The 16,283-nt window shown below is 34.6% G+C and overlaps 1 protein-coding gene across 2 annotated transcripts in view; it reads right to left on the bottom strand.

The window, feature by feature from the left end:
• The window catches only part of LOC133528126 (hemicentin-1), a 569,794-nt gene that overhangs the window by 368,082 nt on the left and 185,429 nt on the right, over positions 1 to 16,283 (bottom strand). For both annotated transcript variants that reach the window (XM_061865357.1, XM_061865358.1), the window contains one exon: positions 14,371 to 14,394. The gene's annotated coding sequence lies outside the window, so the exon portion shown is untranslated. The remainder of the gene's footprint in view (positions 1 to 14,370; positions 14,395 to 16,283) is intronic.

The following is a 16,283-nucleotide window of genomic DNA, read 5'->3' as shown; positions in this document are numbered from 1 at the left end:
TAGTTGACTTTAAGAAGAAAATATTTTAAATATATGTATGCCCATTAGCATTTGAGCAAACAACTCGTTTGATGTTTTTATGAAACCGTTTGATTAAGACATTTTATCGATATTTACCAATAACTCAAATATATTATGTTAAAAAATAAACTCTTCGATATTAATAGTACCTATTCAAGGATAATAATAATATTTTACCCGCACGTCAGTTGGTACGTACTGTTGAATTACTAAATATATAGTTCAGGCTATTCTTGCGTGACTTTAAGAGTACACCAAAAGATTTAATTAGTGAAATAATTAATAGAATCAGGCGTTACTTTGCGGAAATCCATGCTAATTAAAGCAAGAAATATTACTTTGCTAATCCGCGAGAAAATAACGTGTTAGTCAATCAGTGCTAACCCGTTATACTTACTTGCGTATTTTTACATGCAATTAATGACGGTCTGACACCCGACAACTGGAACTGACTTGTTTCAGTTGTCGGGTGTGAGACCGTCAACATCTCCAGCATCTCCTGAGGATGCCTCGTAGAGAGGCGATACACTTGTCGAGTTTTGTACTTTTGGTGGTGGGTTGTTATATTTATTTGCGTATCTATTTTTGCGGTGGGAGGGTGGGAACATTAATTGCATGTAAAAATACGCAATTAAGTATAACGGGTTAGCACTGATTAACTAACACGTTATTTTCTCGCGGATTAGCAAAGTAATATTTCCTGCTTTAATTTAATTAGTGACCCATTTCCTACCTTGTCACAGTGACAAACAACATGAAAGTTGTTAGAGACCTCATACTATTGTCACTGTGACAAGGTAAAAAATGGGTCACAAATTGATTTTTTTGACTTTACTTAGGTACTTTTGTATACAAATGATCTATTATTTTATAAAATAATCGGACCGGAATCGCTAATCCGGACGGGAAAACAACCGGGCGTTAACGGATTATAGTTTTTCGGATTACCATCTGCATATTTTATGTTATAAAAATCAGTTAAATAGCAAATATATGAAAGATTCCAGTCAGCCATTTTGTTTAAAGTTGTTTCTAATATTTATTTACTAAGATACTAAAAATGTCCCTTAATTTCCAACCGTTTTTCTGTCCTAGCATTCCGTTACCGTTATTTAAAGTTTACTAAAAATTATAACGGAATTAAAATATAAATCTGAGACACTTTATTTCACCTATTAGGATCGAATGAGCTCGTAATTTTGAGAAGAACAAAATTATCATAAAAAAAACTCAAAACAAAAGTGTATGTACCTACTTTTAATAAAGTGGTCCATATTATATGTCTAGTAACGTTACTTGGATGAAACTGAGGGAATAAATTACTTGCAGTAAAAGAACGGTTACTAGTACCAACATTTTTTTTTGTGTCTTACAGCTACTTATGTTCAGTATAGTTTATATATATAATCCGATTAAATTTGCATAGAAATGAATTTTATTGTTTTGTTCATTGTTATGTGTAAATAATTTGTTTTAGGTAATATGACGATGTACAATCAATACAAATAAAAAAAAATCTAAGCCTCCCCCCCTACTTTCCCTCTTTTCGTCCATTCGATCCCGTCGCTATTTCCTACCATTATCCGTAGTACAGTACGCGTCCGAGTTTTCCCACAATGTCCTTTTCGGACCGTTACATAAACAAACAAAAAAATACACTACACAAACAGCCATTATATCTTATTCTTTTCAACAAGTCAAAAGCACTATAAAATGTATCCATCAAAAGAACGTGACGGGAATTCCTCCAAATCCACCATTTACAAACACAATGAGCCTTGAAAGGTTGTAGCAGCTGAAACGAATACCTTCATAGACTCCAGGAATGCTAGCGCGCCAACAAAGCCAACGAGAGCGCAGTTTTTCTTATTAAATTTTCATGTTTTCACATAAATAATAAAGTACCGGGAAGGTACTTTCGCTTCGCGGAAACTTTTTACTGATTCTTGAGTAGAATTACAAATCAGTTATAAATCTTGGAATGAATTTAAGGAAAGCGGGTGAAATTTAAATGTTGAATAATGGAAGCCTTTGTGAGTAACTTGCAACCGCGTAAATTGGGATATTGGGTTACTCTGCGAAGGCAAGATGGGGCATACTCGTAATTGTTGGACATAGTAATTTAACTAAATTAACATCTAAAACAGTCGTGGTTGCTACTATTCAAACGTTTTGGCCCAATGGTTGACTACGGCATCCGTTGTTGGTATTTTTCTGTTGTGCAGAACTAAGTATTTATTTTACCTAGTTATAAAAGAAGCTTGAATAAAGAACCATTGAAATCAGACGTTTTAAAACAGTATTTTCAAGAAAATTCCTTGACATTTTCCCGCCCGATTTGACTAAGATCCTCCGTAATTGAATATGTATATCTATGGTCCGGTCTTAAGAGTGTATGGGAATTGCTCGCTGCATAATGGAAACTTGCGGTTTGTGTATTTCGCTTTTGTCTTGATTCTATCATTCTTTCTCTTCATTTATATTCCCGATTGCCATTATCTCTGAATTCTTTTTCTGGATAATATTTAAGTTTTCATAACTCTGGTGAAAGGAGCTATTGTTTTACGTACAGGTGCAGCGCCGCTTGTAAATGGCGAATACTTATGCATAGCTCGGAGCGTTGGAAAATTTGAATTTCACATTTTTCCGTGCTGTCTTCTGATATTTTGCAAAGGTGACATACATTTCAAATTTTATGCGCACTGTTTTGTGTGCAATCACGGAAAAGTGTAGTGTTTTTACAGAATTCGGTTTCAGAATTAGTAAATGGAAATAATATTAGAAATAAATACATTTTGGTGTTGCGTTCATATTTTTGTTTGATAAAACAGCAGGAAAAAAAGTATTTTTAGAAACCCGAACGCATCATCAAACACAAGATATTTTAAAACGAATATACTGTTAAGGGACATTTTGGACAAAATGAAGGTATCTACCTCTTTTTTTATTCTTGATTAAATTAATGTGTGTGGTGTGTTGAGGTTGTGCAATAAAGAGAATTTGTTGTTGTTGTTGTTGTAAAAAAGGATCGGAGAGGAAAGGATAGTATGACCTGCCAGAAATATGACAAGAAGAAAAACTAAACAAATCCAAAATAAATACTAGTAGTAGTAGTAGTCGTAAAACACTTTATTGTACAAAATAGATCAGAGTTTAAAATAGGAAGGTATAATTATAAATTCAAAATTCAAAAATTTATTCTGCAAGTAGGCCTCAAGGGCTCTTTTACAAGTCAATACAACATTTATAGTAACATCATATAGTGACATGAAAAATACATAACAACATTTATAAATACAACAGCCAATACCTGGGTAAACATTACATTATAATAATCTTAAAATAAATAATTACTACAATACAATAGAGATGTAGTCTCTATGGTTAAAAACACATTAAATCTGGAGATGTTAAAGGTCCCCAATGTGAGAGTACTAATACTAATAAAATTTGGAGGTGTAAAGTCTCTCCAAGTGTCAAAATAAAATTTATACTAAATAAATAAAACGCGTCTGGACTGTTAAACTAGCAGTCTCATCAACTAATGCTACAGAATACATAACTAGTATAGTAGTAGTCAAGTAAGTCAATAATTAACAACATTAATAGGTATATAAAAGTTTACATATTTACAGGTATTTTATAATTATTAAGCCGTTTACCAAGAATCTGCGGTTTCAATAATATAATTCATTAGCGTAATTGGCGTAAATACAGATAAATTTAACAACATTCAAATCATATTCATACTAAAATGATATTGCGCTTTATGACCAATTCTCACTTAACAATGAATAGCCATTTTTCTCCTAATAAACTGCGATACCATTGAATATGTATGTAACAGATGAATAAATTTCACTTCGTGTGGAAAATCGATGTTAGCCTAATTGGTCATTAGAATTTGGTATTACAATTTTTACTGACAATTTTACTCTTAACATTTAAAACTTTATTGTTTTGAACACATATTAAAACATTTGAAACCGAGTTTGGCCTAGATGGGACACTCTGACAACACCGATTGTCGAATGTGTGGCGAAGAGTAAGACAGTAAAACACCTAATGTGTAAATGTCAAGTCCTCGCCAGACAAAGAATGAAGGACTTTGGAGCAGGCTATCTGGAACCAAAGGAATTCAAAATGCTACCCATGAGCTCCATCATACGGCCTATGGAGATGGTCGAAAAAGCTCTTGAGAAGTTGACGGATCTTTCCTAAGGGGGTAATTACACAAAAGATCCCTATGGGTCGAAGTGTATCCGCAAGGACCTCCGAAAAGCAAACGATAAGATAACCGGGCTTGTGGGTAGTGACCTGGTAAGGGCATTTGTTCGTGTGATGAGCATGGATATTTGTTCCTGAGTCATGGGTGTTTTCTATGTATTTAAGTATTTATACATATTTATGTATTATATATATCGTTGTCTAAGTACCCTCAACACAAGCCTTATTGAGCTTACTGTGGGACTTAGTCAATTTGTGTAATAATGTCCTATAAATATTGATTTATTTATTTATTTATTTCCGTTTCGACGCAGGTTTCACTGGTTGTGATCGCGGATAACTCATCCCAGCAAAATGTCAAATCAGATATTTGTCTAACTCCCCGACGAAAAGTCTATGAAAAAGTTTGGACACGTCATAAATTAAATTCGCAATTCCCGGTTTCAAATATGTTTTGATATGAATTTAACTGTTATTTTAAGCATCGTAGTGATCGTGGAGACTAAATAGATCAGAATAAATTACTAGGTGAACACTATGACCTAAATAATTTACAAGAGATATGCAAGCGCAACAACAACACCCGTCTGATAGAACATCACTTAAAGCTAGAAAGGCATAGGTCTCAAAGTAACTCATACAAACACTTTCTCAACAACCGAGTAGTGTTGGAACAAACTCCCAGAAGACGTGGTTTCGGCACAAAATGAAAACCAGTTTTAAATAAAAAACAAATACCTATGCAGTAACTGTCAATGATTACTGGAAACAGGCAATATCTGTTGTCACAACTGCCTGACTGATTATGAAATAAATAAAAAATAATAAGTTTGCAACTTGAGTGGCTAAGGTTGCTTGAAGATTAGGTGATAGGTTAGAACGTGTTATCATGTTAACAGTTAACACACATAACGTAATTAAGTTTTTACGTATAAATGAGAAACTGCTTTCTTAACGGGAACTTGTGTGATTTTATGAACCTGTATTATTGAGTGAGCTGTAGAATAAAACGGTAGTTAGTATACTTTTACACTAATAATTGATGAAATTATTCTAAATAATAAATAATAAAATGAATAAATAAATATAGGACATTGAGTCTCATGGTAAGCTCAAGAAGGCTTGTGTTATAGGAATTCAGACGACGATATATGTAATATACAAATACTTAAATATATAGAAAATACCTATATGATTCATCTTAGAAAAAATCTATAAGAATACATATAAATCAAATCTTTAACAATAAACAACGTTATAATAAATAAAAAGCTAAGTTTAACAACTATATTCTTTTAAATAACAAAATTTCTGTTTGAAAAACCTTGATGGTTTCTCCTGAAAAGTGGTCATTTTATAGATCCGATTCTTTTAATCGAGACCATAAATGTGTTTATTCATAATTCATGCAAAAACTATTACACCAATCACTTAAAATAGGGTTGTTTCCAATTTTTTGAAACGCTTGTATTACATTCTATATTACCTAAAACTTGCCCTAAAATTCAACTTTTATACCAAAAACGGCTTTAAATATGTTAAATTAACAAAATATATTTTGACAGATGCTTTCGCGCCCAAAACGCTCTTTGAAAATTGTGTGACGTCACAGTTTACGGTTTGACACATACATACACACGTAGAAGATACGAACTGTCAACTGACATTTGTCATTTGTTGTTTATCGCCTAACTGTCAACAGTGTCAATCCGAGAGTTGTGACGTCATCAGAATCTTCAAAGACGTTTCGAGTTTGGTCACGTGACGTGTGCCAAAAGATATATTAAATTCAAAATTTACAAAAATATGGTCATTACAGGTCCCCTAAAAGTAGTTTATTTAACATGTTTTTATAATCCAAAAGAATTTATTGGGATACAATTCTGCCCTAAGATTTGTAGATGGAAACAACCCAATTACACATAAAACCTCATGTTAAAATCGACTGAAGTAACTAAACATAAAAATAGTCTAAAGCACGATGTTTGATGATTCACTAATCTGGGTACAGTTGAAAACAAAAGTAATTTTAAATTTTATCGAACGCATTTTAATCAAGCACTAAATACAAACACAGACGAAACAATTGAAAACGAAAGGTCAGAGGTCACATTGTTACTTTAGAGATATATTTTAATGTCGCAAATAGTAATGCATGTGAGATACACAAAGAAAATTTTAGGAATAAGAAAAATAAACGTGGTTTTACTTAAATCATTAAAAAAAGTTAGTACCTGACTAAAAAAAAACCGGTTTCGTTCCGTTCCGGACCGTCGAACATCTCCAGTATATACTTTTGGTGGTGGGTTGTTATATTTATTTGCGTATTTATTTTTGCGGTGGGAGGGTAGGAACATGCATGCAAAAAATACGCAAGTACGTATAACGGCTTAGCATTTGTTTTGATTAATATGGATTTCCGCAAAGTAACGCGTAATTTTATTAATGAAAGTTAGCAAGTGCATCGATTTCGCGGAATAAAAATAAAAATCAAGTAACTGAAATAATAAACATCAATCATATATATAAGGAGGAATTTTGACCGGAGAGAGTCAAGTTTCAGCAGTTCCGCGGCCGGCTCCCTGAAACTGTGGGATTGCGGGACGGCATCGCAGCCATAATTGTGTGTTTTTAGTTTATAGATATATTTTATAATAATATGTAAGATTGAGTAGGAAAGCGGACCCTGGCGCTAGGCCGGGAAAACGCTAGGTTGAAGAAGAAGAATATTTATGCTAGTTTATAAGTTATTTATCTTTTAGTGTATAAGGGAGCAGTAAAAGAGGGAGCTGGAAGGGGTAGATCTCTCTCTCTCTCTCTCTCTCTCCCTGATCAAATCGGAGAAATCCTGAAGAAAGGCCAGGTCAAGAGCACCCTAAACCGACGAGCGCGTACGAGGAATGTTATGAAAGTGAAGGAAGCGAAAGAGATATATCAGGATCGTGGTAAGTGGAAATCCGTGGTCTCTGGCTACCCTCCGGGAAATAGGCGTGATTATATGTATGTAGACATATATACGAGTATGTTATCTATGGGCCAATAGTTGCACGAAAATAAAGGTTTTCATTCATTTATATTTATATAACTTTGTATATGATATATTGTTTTGTTTTGTGTTTATTCTGAGCTAGACTTCTTTTATTGCATCTAAAACACCTACTGCCATGACATAAATTTATTTACTATAACTACCTAAAGGTTGTCTGGAAGAGATCGCTTTTTAGCGATAAGACCGCCTTTTGTTTACCTCCTCTTTATGTGTTGTATTATTTCTGTATTGTGTGCAATAAAGTGTATTTGTATTCATATCATTAAATTGAAAAACTCTTGTCTTTTTTAGTAGTTCTAGAATCCTCATGATAATTATAATGAATGAATACAGTTTAAACAATTTATATGAACGTTTAACATGTTCAACAGATTAATCACAAAAAAAAGCTTCGAGCCGCTATATCTCATTTGAATTCCCTCGTTGCTGTTCGTTCTTTAAACCGCCTCCCGGGTATTTTAGATACCTACTTTAAACGAGGAAGACGCAAAAGCCGAAAAAGTCCTATCCCAAGAATCCTCCAAACTCTGTTAAACAGTATCGAACATAATAGTATTTTATGCAACAGTTGTATAAGAAGGGTTAAAAAAGGCGAGTGGCGTGAGTCACAATGTGAGCCGGAGCCGAAGGCGTAGGCGAACATTGTAAAGGAATACGCCACGAGCATTTTTTGACCTACTTATACAACGTTGCATACAATATTTTTCCTACGAGTCAACAAAAATAAATCTTAATTTAGGTAAACAAATTACAGCAAAAGTATATAGCCAAGACGCGCGAGCATACCTTGTTACGCGCCCAGCCCGCCCCGGGCCGCGGCCGGCCGGTCAGCGACACCTAGCTCGTAACTCATGAGGCCCTGGTACTTGCTACTTGCTAAATTAAATTTTTGGACAGTTTTTTCTCAATTTTGGCCACCGTAGCCTACGGAGACTAACAAGCAACGCTAAGCGGTCTTCGTAGTCTATGGGTGTTGCTATATTACGGGTGTCACATGCGTGTTTCTGACTTATGAAGTAATTATTTTTACTATGCAACCAAATTCATATTTTGTAAGTTGGCAGCAATGCACTTAGTTTAAAACTGTATTCGTTTTGGTTTTGTTAGGTTGGTAGCCATTAATCGCAGTAACGTTATAGCGATTAAAAGCACAAGAGAATTTATGAGGAATAGACAATATAGACTTTTCTTGAAACCTTTTATGTATGTTCTTATATTCGTGTTAATGAATGCATAAATGACAGATAACAGGAGTAGGAAAAGGGTTTTTCGCATTTATTTATCTATTAGCCTGAAATGTAGAAGCTTGCTTAATGAATTGTCGCCCGACCGTTTACCAGTTTTTGCCGTCAAACCTTTATCAAACGAGATTTGCTAATTTATAAATAAAATGTGCTTTCGTAAGCGACAGAAAATTTGCTTTTTGTGTACAAAAATACAACGATTAAATGATATAAAAATAGAGATTGAAAAAAAAAACAATGATCTTTTTACTGCTCCTTTGAACTTTGTTCTCGGAGTAAACGTTCCGTGGGTTCAGTTTCTTCTCTCTCACACAGCGCAAGCGTGAGCGAGAAGGCTGTGCGTGCCCGAGATCGCGGATATCATGTTTTAGAATTTTTATTTTATTAAGTTTGAACAAAAAAGTCATCGATGAGGTCTATCAAAAATAAAAAAAGCGCATTTTAGAAACAAGCTTCGTTAAAAAATACGTAATTTGTTTCTAAAATACGCTTTTGTACAAAAAGTTTAATAATTTTTAGATGCGATTTTGACATAGATTCGTGATTTTTATCGATCGAATCGATGAATTTAATAAAGAAAAGCTAACTGAATTTTTGGCAAAAGTATTGTGATCTTAATAAAAAAAAGCCCTACGATTTTTCAAAAACTTTGCTGGCTGTACCTGCACCTTAAATGTATCTCAGACACCGTTTGACGTAGATTTAAATCACAGCACATATCTGTGGTTTCTCCAAAAAAAAATTGGAACAGTTACAGCCACTAAATACCACCACTTACACTGAAGATAAATCATCAATTATAGAAAAAGAAGCAAATTTGCATTCTTCAGCCATTAAAGTCAAACCAAGATAAGTTAGCAGCAATTTTGATAGCCCATATGGTGCAAGTGTTATTTTAAACGTCAACATTCTATGAAATTATGACGTTTATTTAACACTTTCACAGTCTGAGCTATCAAAATCGCTGCTATAATATATTACGTTACGATTCAGACCAAGAGGTCTGAATCTACTAAATTTCTTAAAAAGTTTAAGAAAAATCTTCTTTGACGTTCTGATAAACTTCAAATCACAGCCGCGGCTAATTTTTAAAAGCGAAGGTGTCAGTGTCAGTTTCTTAAATAATCCATCGTAACCTTTTCAGGGAAAGCTTTATTTTTTCCTTAGAAGCAATCAAACGTCCGCCCACTAACGGCTGAAGGTCTTTGCATTACGTTTTTTGAATAGACTATTTAAATCTAAGAATCGTGAGATGGAGTAGGTAGAAATTTAGATTATACTTAACCTAAGTACTTATATGCAGTTTGTTCTATATATTGTACAAGTAGAACACATAAAGTAGGTACTTATAATAATTAATTTTAGACAGAGAAGCATGGCGGTATTTGATGTCGGAAGCCAAGATTCACTTCGGATCGCTGCGCCAGAGCAGTAAGTAAGATACAAATATTCCATCAGTGTCACGTCACAGTTCTCCGACCAGTTTTGAACCTTGTTGCAACGAGATAAAAATGAAAAACATTGTTAAAAAAATTGAGAAGTACGTAACCCTTGGGGCGCGAGTTCGACTCGCACTTAGCCGCTCTTTACGATTGCTGGCTCCACACATATGCCACAAGTTTAAAAATACCACACACTTCTGAGATCGAATAAACACAATGATCCAATGATGCAATATTCTTAACACAAATTATATATAAATAATAAATATATAAATAAATATTATAGGACGTTATTACACAAATTGACTAAGTCCCACAGTAAGCTCAATAAGGCTTGTGTTAAGGGTACTTAGACAACGATATATAATATATTATATTATATATCGTTGTCTAAGTACCCTTAACACAATTTATATTTATATTATAAATATTTATAAATACTTAAATACATAGAAAACACCCATGACTCAGGAACAAATATCCATGCTCATCACACGAATAAATGCCCTTACCAGAATTTGAACCCGGGACCATCAGCTTCGTAGGCAGGGTCACTACCCACTAGGCCAAACCGGTCGTCAACACAAGACGACATGAACCAATTTGTGCTTTCAGAAGAATAATAAATAAAACTTATAAAAAGAACAAAGGAACAAACATTTCCAACATAACTGTTAGGGTTTCATTAATGATGCCAAAGCAATTCCATTTATAGAGAAACTACTACCAGAACCTCGTATTTAAGTCAATCGTGAACTTGTAAAAGCAACCATTCTCCGATGTAATAGAGCTCGAATTAGCATTTAACGTTAAAGTTTGATGAGAGATCGGTGGAGTAGTTGAGCGCTGTTTTTATTCAATTGGTACAAAGAGCTGGCTAAGGAGCTAGGTTGTTCTGCTTTCTGTTGATAAAGGATCAACGTCTACAGTTTTTTTTTATAAATTATACCTTTTTATAGAAAAAAAACCTCAAATGATTGAAATTGCATTTGCACAGTGAACATCAAAAAAGGATGATTTATGATTAACGTAAGGTGTATTTTTAATTAAATGAATAACTATTAACTGATTGATTTCTGTAAAACACTTTTTATTCAAGTAGTGCACAGTCCAAGTGCAAATTGACAACATCAGATTATATTTGCCCAGTAATGAAAGGTGAATATTGTATATGGGTAGAAACTATATCGATTAAGTGTGAGAATTGTAAAAGAAAAAAAAATGGCATATTCAATTTAAATTTATTAATTAAATTTTCTACTTTATTGTTTATAAGAGCGTACCTGGGTCGCCTAGCAGGAGGACGTCCTATCGGACGCCCTACCCAACTAGCAAATTGGTAATAACATCTGAACCTTTTACGACTAATTCATCGTAGGTGCGTCGTAAATAAGCAAGTTTTAAAACGTGATGTTGTATAAATGTCATTTATACCGCACTTTAGTTTAAATGCAAATTGTTCTTAAATCGCAGTTGTACAGACGTTTGTATAACAAAGTAATAAAGCAATTTAATCACTGTCGTACAAAAGTTTTAACCAAGACCTTTTCCCGGTTTTACAACCTCAATATGACATCTTACAGCACTTTGGTCATAGAAAAGCTTTATGAGTGATTACTGTACAACTAATCATAACATCAGCTTTTTACAGCTGTTAAATTGCTAAAGTGCCATACAACAGTCATAAACACGACCGTCTTATAGCTAAAAGATAGGGATTACGGCTTATTTGTTTCATAAATTTTCAGTTCTTAATACAGTGTTGATACGCAAAATGTTAAAATTAGATTGGAAAAAGTGGAAGCAGTTCAAAAGGAGCGGTACTTATAGATGCAAAGTTCGTCAGAGTTGTGCTTCTTTACTTACTAGCACAGACTTAACTTCAAAACTGTTTGTTTCACCTATTAGGTTCACCAAGTTCACCAGGGAACCCTGAATTAGGGTGATGGCGGCCGTATCGTGTTGGCTTAAGAGTTTTAAGTCGTAAGCTAGTGCTTTTAATTATAAATGAGTCATATAACTACTCATAGATAAAAATTAAATTAATTTATTTAATTAAATATAATAAATAAACAATATTAAAGGGGGCATTAAAATTTTCTTAGAAAACCTAGTAAATTCGTCGAAAATATTATGTTCGCATGCGTATCTGATTTACCCATTACCCATTTTAGTTGCAGTAATAGATGTCGAGTCGGTTATACTTAAGTACTTAAAATGGTAAAAAGTATAATATTTTTCACGACTTGTTTGACCGGCAATCATCCATGCACAGTACACACAAACAGGTAATTATATTACGATTGAAACTGCTTCGCTATTGCATTTCACCGACTCATTAGTCGTAGAAACGTCTGCATTATGATCACTCTACAAGCAATTGCATTTACAAATCGAGAACTTACGATACTTTTCCGACTAAAAAGTCGTTTAATATATTTTTTATGACAGCTGTAGGACTAAATGTGCTTGCTTATGACGATTGAGTGACCACTCAACGACTATTTAGCCATAAAAACTGCGCCAAAATCGCGTCATTTAAACGTTTGTATGCCTTAAATTGCATACCATCAAGTTTTATGAAAAACGTTTGTACAACATTTATATGACATATTTTTGCTAGTTGGGTAGGTATCGTTGGAGCGACATGGTTGAGGCGGATCTGCGCGAGCTTCGAGTCGACAATTGGCGAGAGGTCGCACAGGACCGAGAAAAGTGGCGCTGTCTTGTGTCGGAGGCCAAGTCTCATTTTGGGTCGCTGAGCCAACGGAGTAAGTAATTAATTTCCTATAGGTTGTAAGATAATAACGATTCTATATTCTTCTCTTACCCTATACACTCAGTAAATATTAATTGATCGGTTACCATCGTATTTATATGAAACAACCACCTTTTTCCTAATTTTAACTGTTTAATGAGGACGAGGATGGACGAGGAGGAGGATGAGGATGAATTCTCTACAAACCATGGTCACCCAACAACACCTAATTAATATATAATAGGTTTTGCGCCAAGTAAATGATAACGGTTTACAGAATTAACCGGTAATATTATATATATATATAATATAGCTTTGTGTTGTCACCATTATCGTCCATTGCTCATAAAGCAATCACAGGGCTTTAGCTTGTTGTACCTACTTATTATTTTCATTAAATAGCCCCGTCCGTCTTTTATACTAACAAAATAAAAGCTATTATTGTTTCCAAGCCACGTCTCTGTTTGTTTGGAAAACCTCATTTTATCGCTTCTCGATATACATTGTTATAAACTAGTAAGCGGGCAATAAAGATTTAACGGTCGCTCTCGGCGATAGTTTGATTTTTGTTCTAACGTGTATTGTGAACATCTCTGTAAATCGGTTTTTACTTGTCGCTAATGTTTAGTTTCGAGTACTTTTAGAATTGTTAGAAGGTTAGAACAATGTGTTAAGTTTCACAAGTACTTGCTAGTTTTGTCCCCGTGTTTAGAAGGAACTTTTAAAAGTATTGTGAATTTTCGGAGTGTCCGTGAGAATAATTGACTGAAGGCTAGTTGTCAATTTGTCTTGAAAATATGATAGGTATTTGAACCCCGAAATATTATTACCTAGCTAAAAAACAGGTAAATACTGTGACATTATTTAAACATATCTAAGCATATTTATAGCTACACTACCGTCAAAAAGTTCAAAACCAAACACATAAAGGTGTGACCAGACCGCAGCTTAAAAAACGGTCACGACACGGAATCGCAGTGAGGCGTCGTATGCGTACCGTTTTTGACGCATGCTCCCCACACCGCTGCTTAAAAAACGGTGACGGTACGGAATCGTAGTGACGTGCTTCACGCGAATCTTTTTTGTTCGCAAAACAGTTGCGTCTTTTACGTCACCGGTGTGGTGTCTGCCATAAGATCTCCGTGTAATATTTTTTGCGATTTTTACGCAGATCAATTTACGGTGCGTCAGCGTATTTTAAGCAGCGGTGTGGTGAGCATGCGTCAAAAACGGTACGCATACGACGCGTCACTGCGATTCCGTATTGTGACCGTTTTTAAGCTGCGGTCTGGTCGCACCTTTATATGCAAATAATCAACAATTTCATGATTTTTTTACGAAAATTCTACTTCGCAGTAAATACCTACAATCCGAAAAATAAATCGTTAAACAATTTATTAGCCAGAATTTATTAAAAATACAGGCATATATAGTAAAAAGTTTACGGTAGTGCACACTTAATGAATTAATTTCTTAAACGAACAGATAAACGTTAAATCATATTCCAAATTCGAAAATAGAGTCTAGGTAAGCTGTCACTGAGTGAGAGCTTTATTGGAAACATCTCAAAATATACCTACTATTAATTAAAAAAAAATAAGAAAATATATTCCAAGTTAAAAAACTTACATGTCCATCCAAACGCCAACCAACCTGAAACAAAAGAATGTCATTTTCAACACGTTTCAATGTCATTTCAACCATCGACCTTAATGGAAAATTGGCGCATCGATATCACCTAATGGTATGTCAATGTGATCACGTTTAGACCGTCAGGCCCATTCCGCTTTTGAAAAATTGTTTCAGTTTTGATCTCAGTGATATGACCCTTATTAAGCGTGCATAACCGTGAGTTGGCATTTGATATATACGCTAGTGTGTGAACTCCACCGCAGTCCCTCTGTTAAGTACTGGACATACGCACGGGAGGAGACGCGCGGGCGGCGGACAGAGCGCGACGTCAGCGTCATCGCGGCAAGCCGCAAGCGCCGCGCGGCACACACTCGACTTCACATACTCCACCGGCAACGGACGAATACTGTATTAGTTTTTTATAATTGTTTGGCCGGGATTCTTTGTAATTAAGGCGGAATAAACCAGCCTATTTTTATACAGTCCGCATTATTATTTTTACGTCAAGTAGGACTCTAACACCCTCTCGATCGCACTAATACATCAGTGCAAGTGAGATGTATTGAGAATAGTTTCACGTAGTGGCTAGCTAGAGGCAAGGAACAGAATCTCGATATACCAAAAAGTGTCCGACAAAAAACCAAAATATATAGGTGGCGCTACAATACCTAGAATACTAGAGAAAAAAATCTAATCATAGACAGCGCACTTCACTCCGCCAATATCGCCTAGGTTCTTAGCTACTCTAGCGCTACTTAGGAGAGATTTGGGACTATTATTTATAGCTGACAGCTGGACACTTTTGCAACAGTTCTGCCTAAGGAGATTCTGTTCCTTGCCTCTACCTTTCATATGGCTAGCATAAACGTCAAATGCCAACTCATGATAACCGAACTTGATACAACTCACAATGCAACTCACACACACTAATAAGAGCAATAAGTGTAGTGACATAACCTTTATTTTTATTTTGTTACGGGTTTATGTTGCGTTAGATTTGGATAAAATTTGGCTGGTTCGAAGAACTTCTCATCCTGGGCGGAATAAATATGAAATACAAAATTCGTTACAAAAAAAAAGATTTTTCGTTGAGTTACGAGAATACGACGTTACGAGTTTTCGTAACACAGAAAAAAAGATGTTTTAGACATACGGTGTATTTGCGCTTATATTGGAATAGGGAATTCTATCCATCCACCAAAAAAAATTATGAATAAAATAAAGATCGGCCCGAATCAGAACCGGCCTCCGTACTTGACATAAATTCTGACTCGGCACTCGGTAATATAATGCTCCCTCGTTTTGGGGAGCGAATGATTCAGACGATTCAGTTTTGGGGAAAAATCATTTACGCGACGATTTGAGTTGGGCGAAGGTAAGCAGAAAATAGTGAAAATATACTCTATAATACAAAACTGCCTGAATCTGTTACCGAACGACCTGACTTTAACCTACATTATTTGGTCATGTAATGTTTTCATCTACCCTCAACTGGCTTTTATTTAAATACCTAAAGGGACAGGGAATAGTGCTTGACACGAATGGCCAACAGATGATAATGTTGTCACCTGTATTTATACAAATTTGTTTAAAAATTACAAGTATTGGGACAATAACATATCTAAAATAAAAATTATATTGTGAGAAAAATATATATTCTTTACAGGTTACCTACAGATATTGCTTATATTTGAATTAAACATCACAAATCCCGATTATAACTTTAAAAATCGTATCGATTTCTTTTGATATTCGATACTCGCTCATGAGTCTATAGGTACAAATAAAATATTACATTTCAAGATACGTCGCACATAATGAAAAAAAAAAATGTAAGCTCGGATACCGCTCGCAATATATTTTAAACTTCCTTCTTTGGTGGTTAAAAAATAAAATTGTAACATTAAAAC

Source organism: Cydia pomonella, chromosome 19 (genome assembly GCF_033807575.1).
Source record: "Cydia pomonella isolate Wapato2018A chromosome 19, ilCydPomo1, whole genome shotgun sequence".
Lineage (NCBI taxonomy): Eukaryota > Metazoa > Arthropoda > Insecta > Lepidoptera > Tortricidae > Cydia > Cydia pomonella.
Note: the sequence above shows the minus strand (reverse complement) of the source record. Positions and strands in the feature narration are given on the sequence as shown.